Source organism: Carcharodon carcharias, chromosome 14, assembly GCF_017639515.1.
Source record: "Carcharodon carcharias isolate sCarCar2 chromosome 14, sCarCar2.pri, whole genome shotgun sequence".
NCBI lineage: Eukaryota > Metazoa > Chordata > Chondrichthyes > Lamniformes > Lamnidae > Carcharodon > Carcharodon carcharias.
Window position 1 is genome coordinate 50,507,594 of NC_054480.1, and position 23,328 is coordinate 50,530,921.

The following is a 23,328-nucleotide window of genomic DNA, read 5'->3' on the forward strand; positions in this document are numbered from 1 at the left end:
CAAGTGTGACAAGTACAAGGTATTAATCATATATTTCATGGGAACATAGAGCAGATGAATTTACCTCCATGATATATTCACTTACTTAGAGAAAGTTAAACTAGAAGAATGACCATGACAAACCTGAGTCAGTAAGTGAGGCAATTTCGCAATTGCACCATATCACTGACTTGCCTTTCATTACCTGTATCTGTGCTTAGGGAGCAAGGATAATGCTCATTTTGAAGTTTGATATTAAATTCATCACCTCTGTCACTGTAAGTTGACATTTCAATAGAGGATCATGGTAGAAGAAAACCTTAAAGGCAAATTCTGAGGCATTTTTATGTTACTGATCCATTTCTGGATGCAAAGAGAAATTCAGTGGTATTGGAAATGAAGGTTGTTACCCTAAAACTGCCATATTTTTTCTAATAACAAAGTCTTAAAGGACATTTTTTATTAATAGTATAATATAGACTTAGGTTGGACACAATGACTAATATTCTTAAGTGATTTATTTTGACTCCCATTTGCTGACCCTCATTTTGTGTGAATAGAAGATCCTGTTGAAGTAGACTTTTCAACCAACACTAACAACTTACATTTACATGGCATCTTTAATGTAGCAAAATATCTCAAAATACTTCACAGTTGAGGGTCAGGACTGAGAAGGAGTAGGACAGTAAAGAGTTTCAGAATCAATCATGGAGTCAGATAAAGTACAGATGAAGTCAGGGAATCTGGATAAATGCATTTAAAGGAACTATGAAATCATTAATATTGTGAATCTTCCACCAACAAGGTGTTAATTATAAATCATGTGCATCAACCTTACCCTGCTAAAGCCACTATTTTTATTGTGGTTCCTAGCTATTTATTTCAGGCTGCCTGAAATTATAGATAATCTTATGAAATGCAATGGTTGGAAGGTAAGAGGGAGAGAGCAGAGGCATTGGGAACATCATCTGATTGGCATTTTGTGACAAGTGGTGTTCCCCATGGATCTGTACTGGGGTCTTGGCTTTGCACCATATATATTAATTACTTGAAGGAAGGAATAGAGAGCTGTGCAGATGACACTATGTCAGGAGGTATTATCAGTCAAAAGCTAGAAGTTGGAAATTACAAAGAAATATACACAGAAAAAGTGAACAGGCAAAATGATGCCGGGGGAGTCAATGTGGGGAAGTGTGTGGTTGGAATGTGGATCTTTATCTCAAGGGGTTTGGAATACAAAAGTTAAGAAGTGATGCTTCCATTGTCCAGAACCTTGGTCAGACACCAACCACAAAACTTCTGCTCTTTCTATCAGCTTGTTTGGCGGTGGAGGGGACATTTAATTGGGCGAGAGGGTTGAGGGTGACCATCCTACCGCCTTTCTAACTTCAGCCCGATAAAGTTCAGGGTGGGAAGGCTCATGGTCATCCTTTCTGCCCTGCTGCAAATTAAGGACTTCATTCTGCTACTGGTATTAACTCAGCTGCAGGTGGACCTGTCACCATGAGGTGTGCACAACAGGTAAACTTTTGCAGGCTACTTGGCATCTTCTGGAAGCAGGGGATCCCTCCTTCAAAGACACTCAGTGCCTGACTGAGGAACCTGGCATCAGGAAAGTGGGGTGCACTGAGATCCAACCCCTACCTTGGCTGCCAAACCCCCCCTACCTGTAATGCCCACTCCACGTAACTCCTCCCATCATTACTTACCTGTGGCCTGGGTCACTTCACGATCTGGGCCTCCAGTGGGTGTCTTTCCTGCAGCAGCCACTGCCTGCCCTGTGGTGCTACTGAGCAAAAGAGCTGCTGCTGTTCGGCCAGCAGCTGTCAGTATGCAGGACATCTACCGCCGGGGTCCTGATCCCAGGGAAAGGCCTGCCATTGGCCTCTCCATTGCTTGATTGGCTGGTGATTCGGCAGGCCTTTTCCAGAACAGGCAACGTGGGTCTCTTGCTGGCTCTCAAGCCAGCAGGCAAGACCACCATCACCTCCAGAAGATTCTGCCCATTAGTGTTCAGATTTGGGCACCACTCATCAAAAAACACACATTTTAATTTTAAATATATTATAATTTTGAAATTATCTGGGCTGTGGGTGAAGATAAGCAAAGCAGATTTAACAGAATAATACCAAGGCTTACATAGTTATGAGGTCTGGTTGCATAAACTTAGTTTGTCTTTGCTTAAGTCTAGAAGGTTGAGGAATGATTTAACCAAATTATAAACAATAAAAGGATCCAATACAGTAAAAACTGAAAACTTAGTTCATTTGTTGGCAGAATCTAAAAATTAGAGATAGGCCATTTAGGAGTGAAATCGGGAAGCATTTTTTCATAAATTGTGGTAGAAGTTTTGAACTCTCTCCCTTAAAAAGCCGAGGATTTTCAAGCCTGGCATTGATATTGCTCTTTGCTGTGTAAAGATATGGAACAGCAGTAAGGACATGGAATTAAGATCCAGGTCATCCAGAATCAATGTGAATGGCGGAACAAGCTCAAAAGGCTGAATGGTCTGCATTTAATCCAATGATGTATAAAAGTGACATGCTGACATATGATTGTGAGTCTGTCAGATCTGTCACTCTCCTTGATATGATGAAAATTAGATTAGAGGGGTGCGAGAGCAACATTTGAAAACAAACATTATGGAAGGATTGGGTAGCATTTGGGTACCAAATGTATTTAAACTTTCTACTTAAAATACATTTCCAAAAATTAAAAGGCATAAAGAAATACATTATCTTGGACATGTAAGATCTAACAGTGCATTTTTGTGAAAAATCATTTTAGTTGGTAATATAAAAAAAAAGCACTTGCTTCACATTCTGCCATGCTACACTTTAAAGGGTATTAGTGTTACATACAAAAGCAACAAAGCATCAACATCAAGGTAGCAAGCAGCACACCAGATAAAGATCACTGCTATACCATATTTTCTGGTCCACAGCACCATCTAAAGGATCAAGTAAATTTACTTGCAAAAGTCCCATTGGGGAGAATTTTCCCCTGGTCGGGGGGAGCTGTGAGGGATGGGCTGGGGAGGGCGTGGACCTGATCAGTGCCCCCGATCGGGTCTGCACCGCCATTTTATGTGGGCAGGCTGGGGGGTGTTCCCTGAGTCGGGGCCTGCGCTCTTCGCGCATGCGCACGCAAGAGCGCAGAAATCTCCGAGGCACAGAGCTGCCTTGGGAAGATTAGTTTAAGTTTTAAAAACCTAAATAAAGAAAAGAAAAAATTTAAAGACATGTCCCTTCATATGACACTGTCACATGAGCTGGGACATGTCAACGAATTTTTAAAAAAAAATTTATTCAATTTTTAAATACTTCATGAAACCTCATCCCACCTGTGGATGAGGTTCCATGAAAAAATGCGAAGGCCGCCTGGGCTCTTTGCCAGCCCGCCAACATTAAGGTTGGACGGGCAGCTCAGTTTATTAGTTTAATTAGTTTTTAAATGGCCTTAATAGGCCTTTGACAGTTCAGCGGGCATGCAGCCGATCTGGCTGCACGCCCGCCAAACTGAAAATCCAAATGAAACGCGATGACGTTGGGATGCACGCCCGACGTCACCTCGTGCCATTTTACACCTCGGCAAGTGGGCCCCGCCCCTGCTCGCCGAGCCGAATAGTCTGGCCTTTGAATAGTGTACTAGGATGGTAGTAGGTGAGCCACAATTGTCCTCAACACTTTAGGTTAGAAAGGAGAAAATTAGCCGAGACGCTCACTCGTAATCAATACAGAACAATTAATCCTGGAAAGTGTGTGTGGAGGGTGGGTGTCAGGTAAGAACAAAATCTGGCTCAGCTATGATGCCCTCTACAGATGAATAGCTTTCTGACACACACTTCCCAGAATCACACATGAAGAATGACCACGCAGGCTAGGTACAACAGGGTTGTTGATAACTGTGGAAACGTATTGCATCAGGAATCACCTGAAGAGAAGAAAAGGGAAAGAATGTTGAGGAAAACAAACACCTTGCAGAGCTTTCCAAAGCATGCCTATCAATATTTGTTAAATAATGTGACAACAGAAGAATTAGAAGACAAGGATTTTCCGGCCCTTCCCACTGCCGGGATCGTCTGATCGCACCAAAAGTCAATGGACTTTTAGTTGGGCAGCTAAATCTCCCATGGTGGGTCCCTCCACGGCAGGACCAGAAAATCCCAGCCTAATTGTTGTGGCTTCACATGTGCGTATATATTAGAGAGAATGCTGCATTTTAATTCCAGTGAGCAAAACATTTTGTGGAAAATGGGAAAATAATCAAAAATAATAGAAATCACTGATTGGAGCACTCCTGTGTAGAAATTAAGAAAGCTATGTTAAATATTCGTTTAAGGTATATGAGGGACATTCTAGATGTTAGGCACATACATACCAACTTACAAACAAATTAAAGCAGACCAACTGATTCAAAAGGGCTGACTAATTAAAACAGCATGAGATGTGGGTTTTCATAAAGTTGAAGGTATACCCAACTTTCCATCATCTGCAAAACAAAAGATTGTGGCAGAAATTGGGGGATTTTCCCTGATTTCTTGTGGAGAAATTGCATCAGAAAGTTGTCCCATTCGAAAACTAAGCACAAAATTCAAGCTGGCACTCCAGGGAGGTTTGCGCTGTAGGAAGTGCTGTCTTTCAGATGACATGTTAAACCAGGGCCTGTCCGCCCTCTCAGGTGGATGTGAATGATCACATGCCGCTATTACAAGAAGAGCATGGGAATTTTCCCCAGTGCCCTGACCAAATATTTATCCTTCAATAAACATCAGTAAAAAACGATAATCTGGTCACTATCACAATGCTGTCCTGGGACCTTGCCATCTGCATTTCCTATATTACAATAGTGACAACATTTCAACAGCACGCCTCTGCTGTAACGTGCATGGGTGTGTCCTGATGTGGTGAAAAGCACTATATAAATACAAGGCTTTCTTTTTTTCATGTGTATTAATACTTTATTGTCAGTGACATGGAGGCACTCTTCTATTTCCCAGTTCAAAGGGATCCTACACCCCTCCTCTCAGTTCATAAAGGCAATTCTAGCACTCTTCTGCTCTCTTCAATTTACAAAGGCACTCTTCTCCCATTTGATTGTGCATCACTTCCCTCCTGCCTTCTTTGAATACATATTGGTACTCATTCCCGATCCTCTCTCCAAGTTTTATGCTAGGAATGTTCAAGTTTACACGGTCGTTCTCCTACGCCCCCACCCCTCCCAGTACATTTAGGAACTTTTCTCTTCCTCCCACTAGACCATGCTGACAATCTCATCATCATGCCCTCCCTCCCTCTCTTCTTAATGTTGTCATTTCTCACCATCTCTTTCATTTCTTTTCCAAACCCCTCAGTTTACGCTTGTATATTTTCCACTCACCTCTGTTCCTTGCTCTAACCTGCAGTATTGATTGCAGCTCCTTGTCATGAAGCTATTAATGTATATTATTAGAATTTTTTTAAAAAAGGTTTTGTCTGTGGGTGTGTCTTAATTGGATTAAAGCCAGCTAGTCTGGGTGCTTTGATGTACACTAGTTTTGAGATGTAAGAGAGGTAGAGTGCATTTGCATTTTGTTGAATAGAGCATTCAAGAAGGGAAGTGAAATCTGACACCTAGCTAGCAGAGACCAAGCATTGTTTATATTATTAATAAAACTGATACTATGAAAGGGTTTTTTTTGTTAGAAGAGGTGGAATTCAAAGGGGCTGGTGATACAATGAGAATTTGCTGGGTATAACCGATAGCAGTTTTGTGTGCACAGGGCAGAGGCAATGTAAGATCAAAACCTGTAAGCCTACCATTGTGTCCGCAAAGGAACCAAAGTGAAAGGAACCTCATTTTGAATTTGTAAGGTGAAAGTGCTTTGACCTGGTGTCTGCTTAAAGTCTATGGGCTGCTGCTGTGTTAGTGGAGATTAGTTTGGGAATTAGTTAAAAGTTATGATAGTAGTAATTTGTGGCCATGTGCATATGTTTAACTTGTGTAAATTAATAAATGTCTCATGTAAGCTGATATAAAAACCTCTCAAGAACTGGTGGTCTGATTCCTGAATTTAGAGCTGCCTCTCAAACATACCACTTGGAAATATAGGTTATGACAGTTGTTTAAGGTTTCCCTCTGGGATTTTAAATAACTCAGTTTTATCAACTGCTGTGTCAAAACCCTCTACATAATGCTGTTGGTCCAGTGAATTGAATTCATCTATTTGCTACAGGCAGGAATTCTTACCAACATTGTGCAGCACTATTCCAGCCCTTGACACAGCAGCAGCAACTGCTTGAAGCTGGCACAAGGTTGAGGAACTGAGCTGGTTCTTGTCTGAATACAGACAAGCAATAAATAATTACTGGATAATTCAAATTTGACTTACACCTTAAAGAACCTTCAAAACTAAAATTTAAAGAGACCTAAGAGCCTTTACGGACAATGAACATGTCCAAACATTGCAAAACAGCAAAAATTAAGCCAACATCATGTTGAACTATATAGACTAAAATGATAGGTTATTGTGTCATGCCTAGTAAGGCATGTTATATTATGAACTTTCACTCAATACTTTTAAATATTGAACACAACAAGCTGTTAAGGTGGCTGCCACAAATCATGTGACTTTTGGTAATTGGACTACAGATAGTATCAAGTGATTATTTAATCAAATGGTAAATACTTAATTAAATATGGATGTAGGTGAGGGTACCTCAGCCATTTTTGGAATTCACACATCTCGTTGTTTAAAAGTAGGTCAAACACCTAAAGACTGTTTGTCTTCATGTTTCATACTGGACAAAAGGGAAAATCAAAACTCAATGGCCACTATCAACTTCCCATCATATCATGATAGTCCCTCCCATATAAACTACATTGGATGGGCCTCAGAAGTGTTAACCTAGTTGTCATGTGATCAAAATTAATTTCAGGGTCTTCACTTTTATTACACCAGGACCCAGCAGATCTATCAGAATCAAACTCTGAAACTTGCTGTAAGTCATGAAGCAACCAAAGTACGTAACCTGTTCCAGTTTCAAAGTTCATCTAAGAACCAACCTCCTAAATATTCGACTCCAAGAAACCTCACAACCAGCTGTGAACCCTTCACTTTACAAGACCCTCGCTTCAAATTTAAATCATCAAATCCATTCATGAAACTACAGGCCTGCTACATGGGAGACTGGAAATCATAAATCCGTGACTGAATTAACTATAATCTGTAAAGGTTCACTATCTCTATCTGTATCCAATCTTTGTGTGTGTGTACACATGTGTGAGATTGAATGTGTGGCATTGAGTTAGTTCAAAGTAAATGTTTGAGAATATATAGTTTTCTTTATTTTAAACTCACAAATGCTTGCTGCTGAATTATTTAACTGGAATACACATTCCAAGGGTAAGAAAAGCCACACTTTTTTCCATACTAAACACACCAATTACAGGCAGTAAGAGAGCAAATACACTCTGCTCATGACAATTAGAGGAAATCTTGATCAAACCACACAAAGTTCTGGTCAGACCTCTCCCTGACCACTGTGTCCAGCTCTGATATTAGTAATTTCTTCTTCATATGAACAATCATCAATATATAGAATAGACATGGATAGAATAGCAGAGGCAAAAATCCTGGATTCATTTAAGAAACAAGTAGAGGCTGGATTGACTCACCTGTAGTATTTTTCAGGATGAATATGCCCTGTACTAAGGTGGACAGAATGATCTTCCTCATCTATAATTATCTAGCGACCTTGTGAACAGGAATAGATTCTATTCTAAATCTCGTACTTGTTTTGATTCACAAATCATTATTTATAAACTCTTCCATGCACTGTGCACCATTACATAGACAGACTAACAACACAGCTGGAAAATGTTGGGCCTAAAGTTTCTCGCGTGGCAATCAGTGTTGGCTTGCCACTCTGTGCCCAATTTCTTACCTTAATATTTTTTCAGTTCTATCTCACCTGACCTTCTGATTCAGGCCAGGTGAGATCCAAGTAGTGCAGCCTGTCCCCAGGGATTAGCGTCAAAGGGTAGCTGAGTTGAAGGGGAGGAGCTCGCTCCCCTTTTTTTTTATACAGCACTAGCTGCTGTAAACCAGATAAGTTCAAAGATCCATTGAAATTTAAAGATCCTTTACAGGCCAGGGTGAAAATAAATGGATAGGATTTGGGGGGTGGTGTGGGGGGAGCGGGGGAAATCAGAGGTCGGGGGTGGGTTAGGGGTTGGAGGTTAGGAGGGTCAGAGGTCATGGGATTGGAGGTTGGGGGTCAGAGGTTACGAAGTGCCGGTCTCAGGTTGGGTCGAGCCTCGGCGGGAGGAGGATGTCTGGTCTCAGGGGAGGGGGAGTCAGGCCTCGGATCAGGTTGGGTCAGGCCCAGGGAAGGTGGGGTGCAGGGTTGGGCCTCTTGTTGGGTTGGGCCTAGGGGTTGGCGTCTGGCCTGTGGTGAGGGGCTAGGGGAAGAGGGACCCTCCATTGGGGGAGGAGTCCCAATAAAGTGGGTGGCATCCTTTAGGAGATCTAGTCAGGAAGTGGTTGAGACCCCTGGGTGTCGCAGTGGTGGAGGAATACCACGGTGGGGAAGGGTTAGTCGAGGAGGGTGGGGGAGTCCCCTTGGGGAGCGGGGGGGTTGGTCGGCATGGTAGGGGAGTCCCAATCGTGGATGGGGGAAGCTCCCTGGGGCGTTGGGGGTGTGAGAGGAGTCCCGTGGGGGGTTGGTCTGGGTCTGTATAACAGTTACCCAGAAGTTAGGAGTGGTTTTAATCCTTCTAACTTCTTCTGGGTAACTGTTGGTATAACCCAGTTGAACCATCCGAAGTTTGCAATTTAACTCACATTTTCAGATGGTTCCCTGTGCAGGGCAATTGCCCATTGGAAGTTTGCCCTTCTGGGCAATTGCTGTGCAAACCTTATGGAAGAACTTGCAAAGGGGATTCTCCGGCGCATCTTACCGCCACCCCCCCTGCGAGCAATAAGACGCTGGGGAGATCAGAAGGTATGGCCTGTTATCTGTCTATAAAATTGCCTACATATGTGAAGGAAAACTATAATCTGTTCATCATTGGCTATGAATGAAAGATTAGGATATAACTAAACCTTTGTATAGGTTCCTCATCCATTTCTTGGACCTGCATTTGGGGGAGGAAGTGGCATAGTGATAATGTTGCTTGGCCAATAAAACAGTGGCCCAGACTAATACTCTGGGGACATGGGTTCAAATCCCATTACGGCAGCTAGAGGAATTTAAATTCAATTAATAAATCTGGAATATAAAGCTAGTTTCAGTAATAGTGAGTGTGGCAATTATATTGCAAAAACCCACCTGGTTCACTAACGGCCTTTAGGGAAGAAAATCTGCCATCTTTACCTGGTCTGGCCTACATGTGACTCCAGACCCACAGCAATATGGTTGACCCTTAACTGTCTTCTGAAATGGCCTAGGAAGTTCATGGGCAATTAGGAATTGGCAAAAATACTGGCCTTGTCAGAGATGTCCACATCCCATCAAAGAATAAAAAAAAACATTATACTGCTGTTATTTCTGGGGCTCTGAAATCAGCAACAAAGAAAGGCAGTGTGGTGAGTTTTTTCAAGGTGAGGTTCACAATCCACTGTAGTTGAAGCCTGAGCTTATGATATTGAGCACACATGATGGCCAACTCTCAAATAATGTGGTATATACTATCTTTTAGCAGAGGTCGTAGAGAAGGCATACAATGAAACTTATAAATTATGAACACCTGGGACTTACTTCAGGTGTCTTTCATCTGCAAGTGTTTCAAAATGATCTTTGTATGTACAGTAAAGCCAAATATCCTGGGATTGACTGCATCCCCTGCAACATATAATTCATTTTTACATTTTCACGGGGTATTGTGCCTAATCTGGTGCCTGAAACAAAGTGTTCAGATAACGTTCTAACTCCCTGATGCATCGCTGTGTCCGAAGTTTGGACTTGAGCTCAAAAATCTCTGAGCTGATGTTCCTTGAGCTACAGACACTTAATGCAGATTTGATTGCCATGGATCACATTTCTGTCCATCAGCTCCTAGGTGCTACAGAAGTAAAACATAACCTGCTCTGCCATTTTTTAAAAATTCTTTCATGGTATGTGGGCATTGCCTGCTAGGCCAGTATTTGTTGCCCAGCACTAATTATCCTTGAGAAGGTGGTGGTGAACTGCTTTCTTAAACTGCCATAGCCCAAATGGTGTAGGTACGCCCACAGTGCTGTTAGGGAGGGAGTTCCAGGATTTTGACCCAGGGACAGAAGGAACGGCGATATATTTCCAAGTCAGGATGGTATGCAGCTTGGAGGGGAATTGCAGGTGGTATACTGATGGATCTGCTGCCCTTGTCCTTCTAGGTGGTAGAGGTTATGGGTTTGGAAGGTACCTTTACTGCAGTACATCTTGTATATGGTACCTACAGCCCTTCCTCAGCTGATTAATAGGTACTCTTCCATGTTGAACACCACTTGGAGGAAGCACTGAGAGTGGCAAAGGCACAGAATGTACTCTAGGTAGGGGGACTTCAATGTCCATCATCTAGAATGACTTGGTAGTACTTCTGGATTAAGAAAATTGCAAATGCTACAGTCCTGTCTTTTGTACTGATGTGCTGGGCTCCACCATCATTGAGAATGGGGATATTTGTGGAACTTCCTCCAATGGATGGTTGTTTAATTGTCCACCACCATTCACAACTAGATGGGGCAGGACTGCAGAGCTTTGATCTGATCCATTGGTTGTGGAACCACTTAGCCCTGTCTATCACTTGCAGCTTCCACTGTTGTAGCTTCACCAGGTTGACACTTCATTTTTAGGTATGCCTGGTGCTGTTCCTGGTCTGCTCCTCTGCACTCTTCATTGAACCAGGTTTGGTTTCCTGGCTTGATGGTAACAGCAGAGTGAGGGATATGACGGGCCATGAGGTTACAGATTGTGATTGAATACAATTCTGCTGTTGCTAATGGCCCACAGAGCCTCATGAATGCTAGATCTGTTCGAAATCTATTCCATTTAGCATGGTGGTAGTGCCACACAACATGATGAAAGGTATCCTCAATGTGAAAAATGATCTTCATCTCCACAAGGACCGTGCGGTGGTCACTCCAGTTGATACTAACATGGACAGATGCATCTGCCACAGATAAACTGTTAAGTATGAAGTCAAGTAAGTTTTCCCTCTTACTGGTTTCCTCAGCACCTGTTGCAGACCTAGTCTAGCAGCTACGTCCTTTAGGACTCGCCCAGCTTGGTCAGTAATGGTGCTACTAAGCCACTCTTGGTGATGGACGTTTAAGGCCCCACACCCAGAGTACATTCTGTGCCCTTGCCAGCCTTTGTGCTTCCTCCAAGTGGTGTTTTACATGGGGGAGTATTTATCAATCAGCTGAGGGGGGTGGTAGGTTTTAATCAGCAGAATGTTTTCTTGTCCATGTTTAACCTGATGCCATGAGGCTTCATGGGATCCAGAGTCAACGTTGAGGACTCCCAGGGAAACTCCCTCCTGACCGCATAACACTGTGCGTCACCTCTGCTGGATCTGTCCAGTCAGTGAGACAATACACGTGACACTGTCTGTAAGGTATAATTCGGTGAGTGTGACTCAGGGTGTTGCTTGACTGGTCTGTGTGACAGCTCTCCCAATTTTGGCACAAGCCCCCAGATGTTAGTAAGGAGGACCTTGCAGGGTCAAGAGGGCTGGGTGTGCTGTTGTTGTTTCCGCTGCCTAGGTCAATGCTGGGTGATCCATTTGGTTTCATTCTTTTTTGATTTTGTAACGGTTTGGTTCAACTGAATGGTTTGCTAGGCCACCTGAGATGGCATTTAAGGGTCAACTACATTTTTGGCTGTGGGTCTGGAGTCACATGTAGGCCAGACCAGGTAAGGATGGCAGATTTCCTTCTCTTTGGGCATTAATGAACCAGATAGGCTTTTATGCCAATTGCGATAGTTTCATGGCCAGCTTTTAATTCCAGGTTTATTAATTAATTACATTTAAATTCCACCAGTTATTATGGTGGAATTTGAAACTGTGCCCCCAGGGCATTAGCCCGGTCCTCTAAATTACTAGTCCAGTGGCACTGTCATGATGCCACCACCTTCCATTTGTTATTTAACTTAGGTTTTAAGTTTAGAATATCACTCAACAATTATCCAGTTATATTGTGGAGTTTAACTATTTATGCGATAAATTAAATATAATCCTTATATCTCCCCAATTCCGCTATAAACTACTGCCCCAGTTTAAAGGGGAAAAAAACTTAAAATTCATGAATCTTCTACCTGCAGACCGAATTCATGACTCCAGTTTTCATCTCTCAGGTCTTGCTGTCTCTGGCTCCCCCTTCTGGACCACTTCTTTTTGTGAAGGCCAGAACAGCACCATCTCCTTCACTGTACTGAATTCTCTCACTAGCCAAATTCACAATTTTAAGCACTGAGTCTCGCTGCACTCAGTCTCCAGCCACCACCTTTGTGTCATTTAATCATATTGATGTGAAATATGTAAAATATGAATTTCTATTCTGATTACTTTGTTTTGACATTGGAAAATTCAATTACTAAGGACAAAATAACTAAACAATTTGTTTTCCAGAAAACATAATGGCCCAAATTTTCCAGTCTCTGGATCGTCAGAAAACAGACATACGACCCAAGATGCGCGTCGGGACCCGACGGAAGCCCTGACACGGTGACTCTGTGGGAATTGCCTGAGAAGTTTGACCTCCTGATGATCAATTTTCCTGCTCGTTAGGACCCTCCCAAAAAGTCTCCAACTCTGAGTTAGAGTTGGAGACTTCAGTCAATTGCGACATAGTAACCTGGATAGTTATCCAGGAAAATTGAGACAGGAAAATCCTAGTCCAAGACCTGGGTAACTATACAACTGACACAACCCCCCTCCCCGCCCCACGACTCCTACATTGACCACACAATAACCCACTGAACAACCCGCCTAACCCCTGACTCCCCCCAACCAGACCTGACTAGACCCCATGTCATGACCACTCCCGACCCTCAACACCCTCCTGACCACCTGACTCCAACTCTAAAACCCCCACCACACAACCACCCCTAAACCCCAACACCGCCCTGACCACCCAATTCCCCCCCGACCTAACATGACAAGCCCCCACCACCCGAATCCACTCCTAACCCTCTGACAACTCCCTGACCACCAAGACCACCTGATTAATCTGACCTGATTAGCCCCAATCAACCAATGCACCCTGGACCCCCAAACTGATCTGATTAGCCCCCGAGCTGACAACCCCTCCCGATCCAACCAGACTACCCCCTGACCCAGCTACTCACACCCACCTCATCTACCTGCTACCTTACCTACCTGCCAGCCTACCTATCTGCCACCCCACCCACCAGCGACCATACCATTTCACCCACCTGCCACCCTACCCACTTACTTCACCCACACTACCCATTTAACATACCCACCCTACCCATTCACCCATTCACTAACATTCACACTGGATATTTAAACATACCTTATGGGATCTAGTGCCGTAAAAAGGGTATGTGACTTCTGCGCTGATTCTCTTCACTGCTCTGTGTGAGGATTCCTTTGCTGTGAGAGTTCTTCTGCAACATGGGTTGGAATTCAGAACCTCTTCAACGTATGCAAGTTTGTGGTAGTTTTCTGTGATCAGTGTCAGATGCCTCGGTTCTGTTTCTAATCAGAAGTTTTGGGCCACTGAGCAATTCAATTGGTTTATCAACAAACCACGGTGATAAAATATTTATATACGTTTCTTCATTTTAAATTATGTACATGCAGAATTCCATTCAAAATAGTCACATATGTTTCCTTTGTGGTGTTAACATAAAGTGTTACATGAAGAAGTGTTTGCGGACAGGAGGTATGCAGATCTCCCGCTATATTGTTCACTGGGGTTTGAAGGTTTTATAAGAATTGTGGTGTTATGCCAAGTAGTATTTCTAGATTTATCAGCTTCAAGAGTGGCCCTGGGATCTGGGGAGGAGGAGTGGGGTCTGATATTAATGGGTCGGGATCATAGGGACCATCAGTATTCTAAGGGGAGTAGGAGTTGTTTGCTAATCAGGCAGTAATGAATCAGCTAAAATATAAATTGTTACTATTGGGCAAGGTACTAAGCTGTAAACAACATATAGAAAAATCTATTAGAAGGGTCCATCAAGGCAAACCATTAATTAAAATTATACCGCTAGGAAACAAACATTGAAAAATGACACCAGTAAGCAATAAAATTTAAAAAAGGAACAATATATAATAAAATATGCAAAAAGGATGCAAATGGAAGTGTACTAAATAATGGAAGTAATACTAAGATGGAGGCTTTGAAATTTCTTTGCTGTGGAATGTTGGTGGGATGATAGAGAAAGTATACCACCTGGATTTTTGTTTGAAAGAAGAGATAGGTTTGTTAATTGATGCCAGAAGAGCAAGAAAGGTTGGAGAAAAATACGTTAAAGTAAATTAATCCATGTATTCCCTCATTAGTTAGTCACATCTCTCTCAAACTAAACAAAGAACAAGCGCAATTGTCTCCTTACCAATTTAGGTGAAATTTCATCAAAAGTTTTGAAAATTGGAAATTTATTCAGCTGATTCCACTTTCAAAATTTTAACAACTTGTAGTCCTCTAACATCTTTAACATAGGAACACAACCCAAGAGGGTTCACAGAGGCATAAGGTAAACTGCATAAAAAGCCAAAGAAAGATCACAAGAGAATGCACTGTGCACTAAAACTGTTCTCCAAAATTCTGTTTATTCTGAAAATACTAAAGACCCTACAATGGGCATCACCCCGATCCCATTCAGTGCCATTTTAGCAAAATATCTGCACAGTGTTTTGCTGTAGGATAATACAGGAAGTTATTTTCTATCTTTAGTGGCAGAATAATTTTGAGTGATCAGAAGAAATAAAACATCAGATTCTGCCTGTATCTTGAAAAAAAACTACTGCAGAGAAAAAACATCTTTTATAAACCAATTTCTTATATTTTACTTCTAGAGTACTTTAATTATTTATTTGACTATTTTGCTCCCTTGAGACCTCGAGGTTTCTATTGATACTGCTCTAATTTTCACTGTCTCCCTTTAACATCCAACGGGAACTGTGAAGTGCCAACCCAGAAACAGTAAATATTACCTGCATGCTACTACTCCACTTTGCAGTGCATTAGTATGCTAATAAACTGTATCTGTGTGAGCACAGCAGCTTTAATGTAAAATTTGCAAATTGGCTTTATTTTTATGTTAGAACAGTGAGAATTATATAACATCCACTAGATGGCAGTGTATGCTCAAAACAAATTTGATGGCATCCACATTAAGAAATAAATTGAATTAAATTTCTAATCTATAAAAATACTGGTTCACTTGACAACACAACTAATCCCTATCAAATCCTCTTTAGGGGGTTGGAGTGTGAATATCTGCATAATAACCACCAATACTACCAACAGGAGCTGTGATTAAGAACGACTTGCATTTCTATAGTGCAATCTCAGGACATCCAATGAGCTTTAGAGCCAACAAGGTACTTTTTAAGTGCAGTTACAAGTGTAATATAGGAAATATGACAGCTAATTTGCACACAGTAAGATTCCACTAACAGCAATGTAATTATTACCAGCTAGGTGCTGGATAAACAATAAATATTGGCCAGGGCACTAGGGAGAATGCCCCTGCTCTTCTTCAAATAGTGCTGTTGGATCTTTTAGGTCCACCTGAGAGGGAGACGGGGCCACAATTTAAAGTTTCATTTGAAAGACAGAGTGACAACTTTTCCTTTTCCTACAACAGTACGTATCACAACCATAGGATATCTTTGTATTATCTCTCCCAATGCTTATTTGATAAATATGTTGCCTAGAATGAAAATGAGCCATGAGTACCAGAAGATCCCAGGTTTGATTTTCTGTTTGTGCTGTGTTACTTTTAGATTGTATTTAGTGCTGTTTAAATGCCACCTACAGCTAACGTGCAAGTCTCATGAAACCAATGGCAGTATCAAAATAAAATTGTCTTGTTTAGTAAGGCCATACAGAAGCCCAATTTTACTGGTTTCAGTGTATCTGGCAACATTTATTTGGTATTGACCAATGGCTGTGCAAGACTTGTGCATCAGAAACTGGTGGCACAGCACAGTATGAAAGACAGTACAAAAGCCACTTCAGTTGGGACAACAGGGCTCGAGAGTTGGCCACACTGTCCTTGGAAAAGGAAAGGGGTAAAGTCTGACAGGTGTCCAGTGCTGTCCAGTGATTCCGGCTAGAAAGGTTGCCTGTATAGACCTGAGGTAAAGACTAAGAATGCTTCCATGGTAAAAAAAAAGCATTTCAACGTTTGCTGTCATGATGAATGGTGAAATACCAGAGGACAATTGCTGCTTGTGGAAAATGGCTCAACATGACTGAACAACTGGAGGGGATGAAGGGAGCAAATTGGAAGGATTAAAATAAAACTCTTCCCTTCTAATAGGCTAACTGAGAGTAAACACAGGCAGTGAAGAAAACGCAGCCAAATGATTTCCAGCCAAAACCCTGATACACCATTTGGAACTTGTGGTTGGATGAAGAGCTTAGTTGATTGAATTGCACGACCTGGCGTAAATCACTGCTAATTAAATCAAACTGCCATAAGAAATCGGGCTTCTAGTTAGTAAATCAAGTAGGAAATTAATTTCATAAATAATCTGGGAGATGGCTTTTGTGAAAATATAGTAGCAGTGTTAATAGCTTGGATAGACTATTCATCTCTGGCTCTATTTGAGTAATTTTCGCCCTGTAATTTTGTCCAAATGGACTGTGAAATCATCTTTTTAATTCAATATTGCTAAGCAAGCTTAATTGTACCACAAAGCAGAATCTGTCCCTCCACCACGTTTTAACCCTGTCAGGTTATGCAAAAATATGAAATCTGTTCCTTTCTCTTTCAAAGAGGAAATTATCTAATGCAATAATGAGGCATCTTTCAAAGAACTATTTGGCAACTCCCAAATACCACAAACAATGGTTACCACAACAATTCCACTGGTTTGCATATTTCATTATAAAATGGACAAAAAACAGTGTGCAATCTCAGGACATCAGTAAACATTTCAGAAAATCCCATAGTCCATGTATTAAAAAACAGAGATGATGTAATCAGTCATAGTATACTAGTTGTTGTGATAATGATGTGCATACACCTTTAAGAGATGTAGCTTATACTGCTTATTATTACACCCCTCAACAGGCTGTGACGTATTATTCCTATGACATGTAGTCAGTCTTGCAAGCATCAGGAATAGAGATCAGATGTACTATATTTAGCCTTCTAATAAATCTATCTGTATTTGTAATATCTTTCAAATAAAGAACCCATATTATTATTTAACCAATCCTTGTGCACGATTTGTACATTTACGTCAAAGAGAAGCAGAACGTAACACTATTGGAGCTGAAATGATTTCTCATTACACCAATTTACAAATCACACAAACAAATGCTGTCAGGTGGCAAAGCATTACTTAAATTTGAGTATTGCTAAAAAATAGAGATACGTCAAGGCTTTTTGTCTTGCACCGATCAGGATTCTTTGCATGAATACCCAGCTAAGGGGATAAACAACAATTTATATTGTATGTGAAGAGAGTGCTGATCGGTTGGTAAATGGACTCTGATTGGTAGAAGCATTGCCATGGATAATGCACTACTGATGGTGACTGGCAGTTAACTGCCAAGCATTGTTTGAAATTTATACCAGACAGCTTGACCCTGGTTTCAAACTGCCATAGCTTAAAGATTATTTTGCTGAAACAGCTGCTTGATGAGAACATTTTCTTGCATAGTGAAATATTTCAGGCCTTGGATTCAAGTGTCATGAAGTTAGAAAAGGCTTGATCAAGAGGAAAGGATCTTTGTTTTTTACATTTTATCTGAGACTCAGCAATACTTTATAGAACAGGCTTTGGTTCAAAAGAATGCAATTTTGAAAGAATATACTTGAGAGCCACAGCTTCTACATACTACAGATAACTGGGAAGTCTGGGAAGAGCGTCCTGCAGTCAGCATCGCTGTGAAGTAGTCTGGGAAGAATTCTCCTGCAGTCATTATCACTGTGAAACAGTCTGGGAAGAGTGTCCTGCAGTCAGTATCGCTGTGAAGCAGTCTGGGAAGAGTGTCCTGCAGTCAGTTCTTGTTGAAAATAACAAGAGTGACATCACAAGACAGCATGAGAGAGCGGCGGAGAGATCAGAAACAGCACGAGTGCGGGGAAGCTTCAAAAAGTGACATCAGCACAAAGGTGAGAGTTGATTGGTGAGTAGTGGGCAAGTGTTTTTCTCCAGTTTAAAATAGATTAAGCTAACGAAAAGTAAGGGCTCTGGTTTTTATTTAAAGTACATAAATAATTTAATTTTTTTTTACTGTATTTAACTTAAAGTAAGGTTTTTTTTTCCAACTAGAGGCATGGCAGAGCAGCTCAGTCCGTGTTATGTACCGCCTGCAACATGTGGGAAATCCTAGGCGCTCCTTGCGTTCTGACTGACTAGGTGTGCAGGAAGTGCCATCAACTGCAGTTGCTTAAGCTCCAGGTTTCGGAGCTTGAGCGGCAGCTTGAGGCACTGAGGTGCATCCGCGAGGCTGAGAGTTTCATGGATAGCACGTTTTTAGATGTGGTCACCCCACAGCTTAGGAAGTGCAGACAGAGAGGGAATGGGTGACCATCAGTCAGAAGAAAGGTTTCAGGCAGATAGTCAGGAAATCCCCAGGATTTGTCGCTCGAGAATTGTTTCTCTGTTGTTGGAAAACAGTGAGAGTGACAGTTCCTCTGGGGAGTGCAGCCACACTCATGGCGCTGCGAGTGGCTCAGCTGCACAGGGGGAGGAAAAAGAGGAGAAGAACTATAGTGGTAGGAGACTCAACAGTAAGGGGAACAGACAGGCATTTCTGCAGCCGTAGACATGACTTCAGGATGGTCTGTTGCCTCCCTGGTGCCAGGGTCAAGGATGTCATTGAACTGCTGCAGGGCATTCTAAAGGGGGAGGGCAAACAGGCAGAGGTCGTGGTACATATTGGTACCAATGACATAAGTAGAAAGATGAGGTCCTACAAGCAGAATTTAGGGAACTAGGAAACAGATTAAAAAACAAAGGTAGTAATCTCTGGATTACTTCCGGTGCCACGTGCTAGTGAGTACAGGAATAGAAGGTTAGTCCAGATGAATGCGTGGCTGGAGAGATGGTGCAGGAGGGAGGGCTTTAGATTTCTGGGACATTGGGACCATTTCTGGGGGCAATGGGGCCAGTACAAGGCAGATGGGTTGCACCTGAACCGGAATGGGACCAACATCCTTACGGGGAGCTTTGCTAGTGCTGTTGGGTAGGGTTCAAACTAACTTGGCAGGGGGATGGAACTCTGAAAGGAGGTTCAGCTGGGGGAGATGCACGGCCAAAATTAGAAGAGAGAGCAAGTGAGTCTGGAAGGCATAGAAATTATAGGCCAGTTAAGACACAAGGGAATTTGGCTAGGTTGGATGGTATTTATTTTAATGCAAGGGGTCTGCCAAATAAGGCATATGAGTTGAGTGCACAAATTAACAAATGGAAGTATGACATCATTGCTGTCACAGAGACATGGCTGAGAGAGAGGCAGGATTGGCAGCTCAATATTACATGATATAGGGTCTTCAGGTGAGACAGAGAAGGGGGTAAAAGAGGGGGTATTGCAATATTGATCAAGGAATCAATTACAGCAGTAAGGAGGGATGACATCTTAGAAGGCTCCTCAAATGAAGCCATATGGGTAGAACTGAAAAAGAAAAAAAGAGCAATCATATTGCTGGGGGTGTACTATAGGCCCCCAAACAGCCAGAGAGAAATAGAAGAGCAGATGTGTAGGCAAATTTCAGAGAAGTGTAAAAATAATAGGGTGGTAATAGTGGGGGAGTTCAACTTCCCCAACATTAACTGGGTTTGTCATAGTGTGATAGGTTTAGAGGGAGCAGAATTCTTAAAATGCATCCAGGAGAACTTTTAAGCCACTACGCAGAAGATCCTATAAGAGAGGGGGCGATCCTCGACTTAATTTTAGGGAATGCAGCTGGGCAAGTGGTAGAGCTATCAGTGGGGGAGCATTTTGCAGATAGTGATCATAACTCTGTTAGATTCAAGGTTGTTATGGAAAAGGACAAGGATGGGCCAGAAATCAGAGTTCTAAATTGGGGGAAGGCCGACTTTAATAAGATCAGATATGATTTGGCCAGAGTAGACTGGGAGCAGCTACTTTTAGGTAAACCTGCGTCAGAGCAGTTGGACTCATTCAAGAAGGAAATAGGGAGAGTACAGGGCCAACATATTCCAATAAAGACAAAGGGTGGGACCAACAAATCCAGGGAACCCTGGATGTCGAGGGATATACAGGATTGGATAAAGAGAAAAAGGGAGGCTTATGACAGATACCGAGGGCTCAAAACAGTGGAAGCCCTAGAGGAGTATAGAATGTGTAGGGGGAAACTTAAAAAGGAAATTAGGAGAGCAAAAAGGGGCATGAAAAAACATTGGCAGGTAAAATAAAGGAAAATCAAAAGTTATTTTACAAGTACATTAAGAGTAAGAGGATAACTAGGGAAAGAGTAGGGCCCATTAAGGACCATAGTGGTAAATTGTGTGTGGAGCCGGAAGACATAAGTAGGGTTCTGAATGAATACTTTGTGTTGGTGTTCACAAGTGAGAGGGATGACGTGGGTATGGAAATCAGGCAGAAGGACTGTGATATAACTAAAGAAATTAGCATAGAAAGGGAGGAGGTTCTAAGTGGTCTGGCAGGCTTAAAGGTAGATAAATCTCCAGGCCCGGATGAAATGTATCCCAGGCTAAAACAGAATTATCTGGAAAAACTCAGCAGGTCTGGCAGCATCTGCGGAGAAGAAAAGAGTTGACGTTTCGAGTCCTCATGACCCTTTGACAGAACTGGTGTATCCCAGGCTGTTGAGTGAGGCAAGGGAGGAGATAGCAGGGGCACTGGGAATAATTTTCAATATTTTTCTGGCCACAGGAGAGGTGCCAGAGGACCGGAGGACAGCCAATGCAGTACCGTTATTCAACAAGGGAGGAAGGGATAAACCAGGGAACTACAGGCCAGTCAGTCTAACCTCAGTGGTGGGGAAACTATTGGAAGCAATTCTGAGGGACAGAATTAATCTATATATGGAGAGGCAGAGATCAAGGACAGTCAGCATGGTTTTGTTAAGGGGAGGTCATGTCTGACCAATTTGATTGAATTTTTCGAAGAGGTGACCAGGTGTGTAGATGAGGGCAATGCATTTGATGTAGTCTACTTGGACTTCAGCAAGGCTTTTGATAAGGTCCGCGTGGGAGACTAATAACAAAGGTAAGAGCTCATGGGAGCCAAGGCAATTTGGCAAATTGGATCCAGAATTGGCTGAGTGGCAGGAAGCAGAGGGTGATGGTCGAAGGGTGTTTTTGTGCCTGGATACCTGTGTCCAGTGGGGTTCCATAGGAATCGGTGTTGGGTCCCTTGCTGTTTGTTGTATATATAAACGATTTAGACTTGAATGTAGGAGGGTTGATCAGTAAGTTCTCGAATGACACGAAAATTGGTGGGGTGTTAAATAATGAGTATAGCCTTAGATTACAGGGGGATATAGATGGGCTGGTCAGATGGGCTGATCAGTGGCACATGGAATTTAATCCTGATAAATGTGAGGTGATGCATTTGGGCAGGACAAACAAGGCACGGGAGTACACGATGAATAGTAGGACCCTGAGAAGTACCAAGGATCAGAGGGATCTTGGTGTGCATGTCCACCGGTCCCTTAAGGTAGGGGGACAGGTAGATAAGGTGGTTAAGAAGGTAATGGGATACTTGCCTTTATTAGCCGAGGCATAGAATATAAGAGCAGGGAGGTTATGCTGGCACTGTATAAAACGCTGGTTAGGCCACAGCTAGAGTATTGCGTGCAGTTCTGGAATCCACATTATAGGAAGGATGTGATTACACTGGAGAGTGTGCAGAGGAGATTTACCAGGATGTTGCCTGGGCTGGAGAGTTTTAGTTATGAGGAGAGATTGGATAGACTGGGGTTATTTTCCCTGGAGCTGAGGAGATTGAGGGGGCGGGGCGGGGCCGGGGGGGGGGCATGATTGAGGTGTATAAAATTATGGGGGGCATAGATAGGGTAGACAGGGAGGAACTTTTCCCCATGGTGGAGGGATCAATAACCAGGAGCCATAGATTTAAGGTGAGGGGCTGGATGTTTAGAGGGGATGTGAGGAAGAATTTTTTCACCCAGAGAGTGGTGGGAATCTGGAACTCACTGCCTGAAAGGGTGGTAGAGACAGAAACCCTCATAACATTTAAGAAGTATTCGGATGTGCACTTGCAATGCCATGGCATACAAGGCTATGGGCCTTGTGCTGGAAAGAAGGATTAGAATAGTTAGGTACTTGTTTGACTGGCATAGACTCAATGGGCCAAAGGGCCTTTTTGTGCTGTAGACCTCTATGACTCTATAACATTGGTTAGAAAAACAGTCAACAGGACTGCATTTAAGGCCAACTGAAATGCAATTACAGATTAATGTTAAACTTTAGGCCCTACCTATCAAGTTTTCAGAAACATAAAACAACAAAATTGCTAAATATTGTACTTCTTAAATTGTTTAGTTTCCAGGATGCCCTTCAAATGTCATCATCAGTAGCTGAAGAAGACTCATGCAGTATGTACGCTACACATATCCACCCATTGTTAGCAATTTTTCTCAGAAAGCAAAGACCTGGAAGTTTTTCTTTCCTTACCCAATGATTTCCCTTCCCTCCTTCTTTGCTAAAGGTCAGGGCAAAATTCTACAGGCACCTGTTGCACTCTGCTTATCCAGGTATCCATTCTCTAACAGTAAACAATAGATTACTGGGCCATACAAGGGCAGTTAAAACGTTTTAGTCAAAAGCTCAGTGAATAGTGAAGTAAAATGAAAAGAACAAACATTAACAATTTTTAGTGCAATCTGTAAGGGTGCCACCTTTTCCCTCAGAGACCTCCCCACACTCAAGTTCATGACACCAGATTCACATATGTATGGCTTGAACAGAATGACCATCGAAACAAGTTTCTTCTGATAATTCACAATCACTTTATTGAATCACCCACAGCCCTCAGAAAAAGTCTGCATTCAGCAATCACAGAAGTTACTAACCCAGAACCCTGTTCCATTAGAGGCGAAACACCCACCTTGTTCCTAATACAGATATTTCTGTGATTAGCTAAAATAACACTGGAAAACCACAGAATTAAAACAACACATTCCCAGTACGGTTTAAACTTAAAAAAACCATGGGCAAAACACC

The 23,328-nt window shown here is 42.3% G+C and overlaps 1 long non-coding RNA gene across 1 annotated transcript in view; it reads right to left on the minus strand.

Annotated features, from left to right (window-relative positions):
* LOC121286758 overlaps positions 1-23,328 on the minus strand; it is a 43,960-nt gene that overhangs the window by 11,893 nt on the left and 8,739 nt on the right. Inside the window, exon 3 of the long non-coding RNA XR_005945047.1 lies at positions 13,478-13,662. This is a non-coding gene — a long non-coding RNA (uncharacterized LOC121286758). The remainder of the gene's footprint in view (positions 1-13,477; positions 13,663-23,328) is intronic.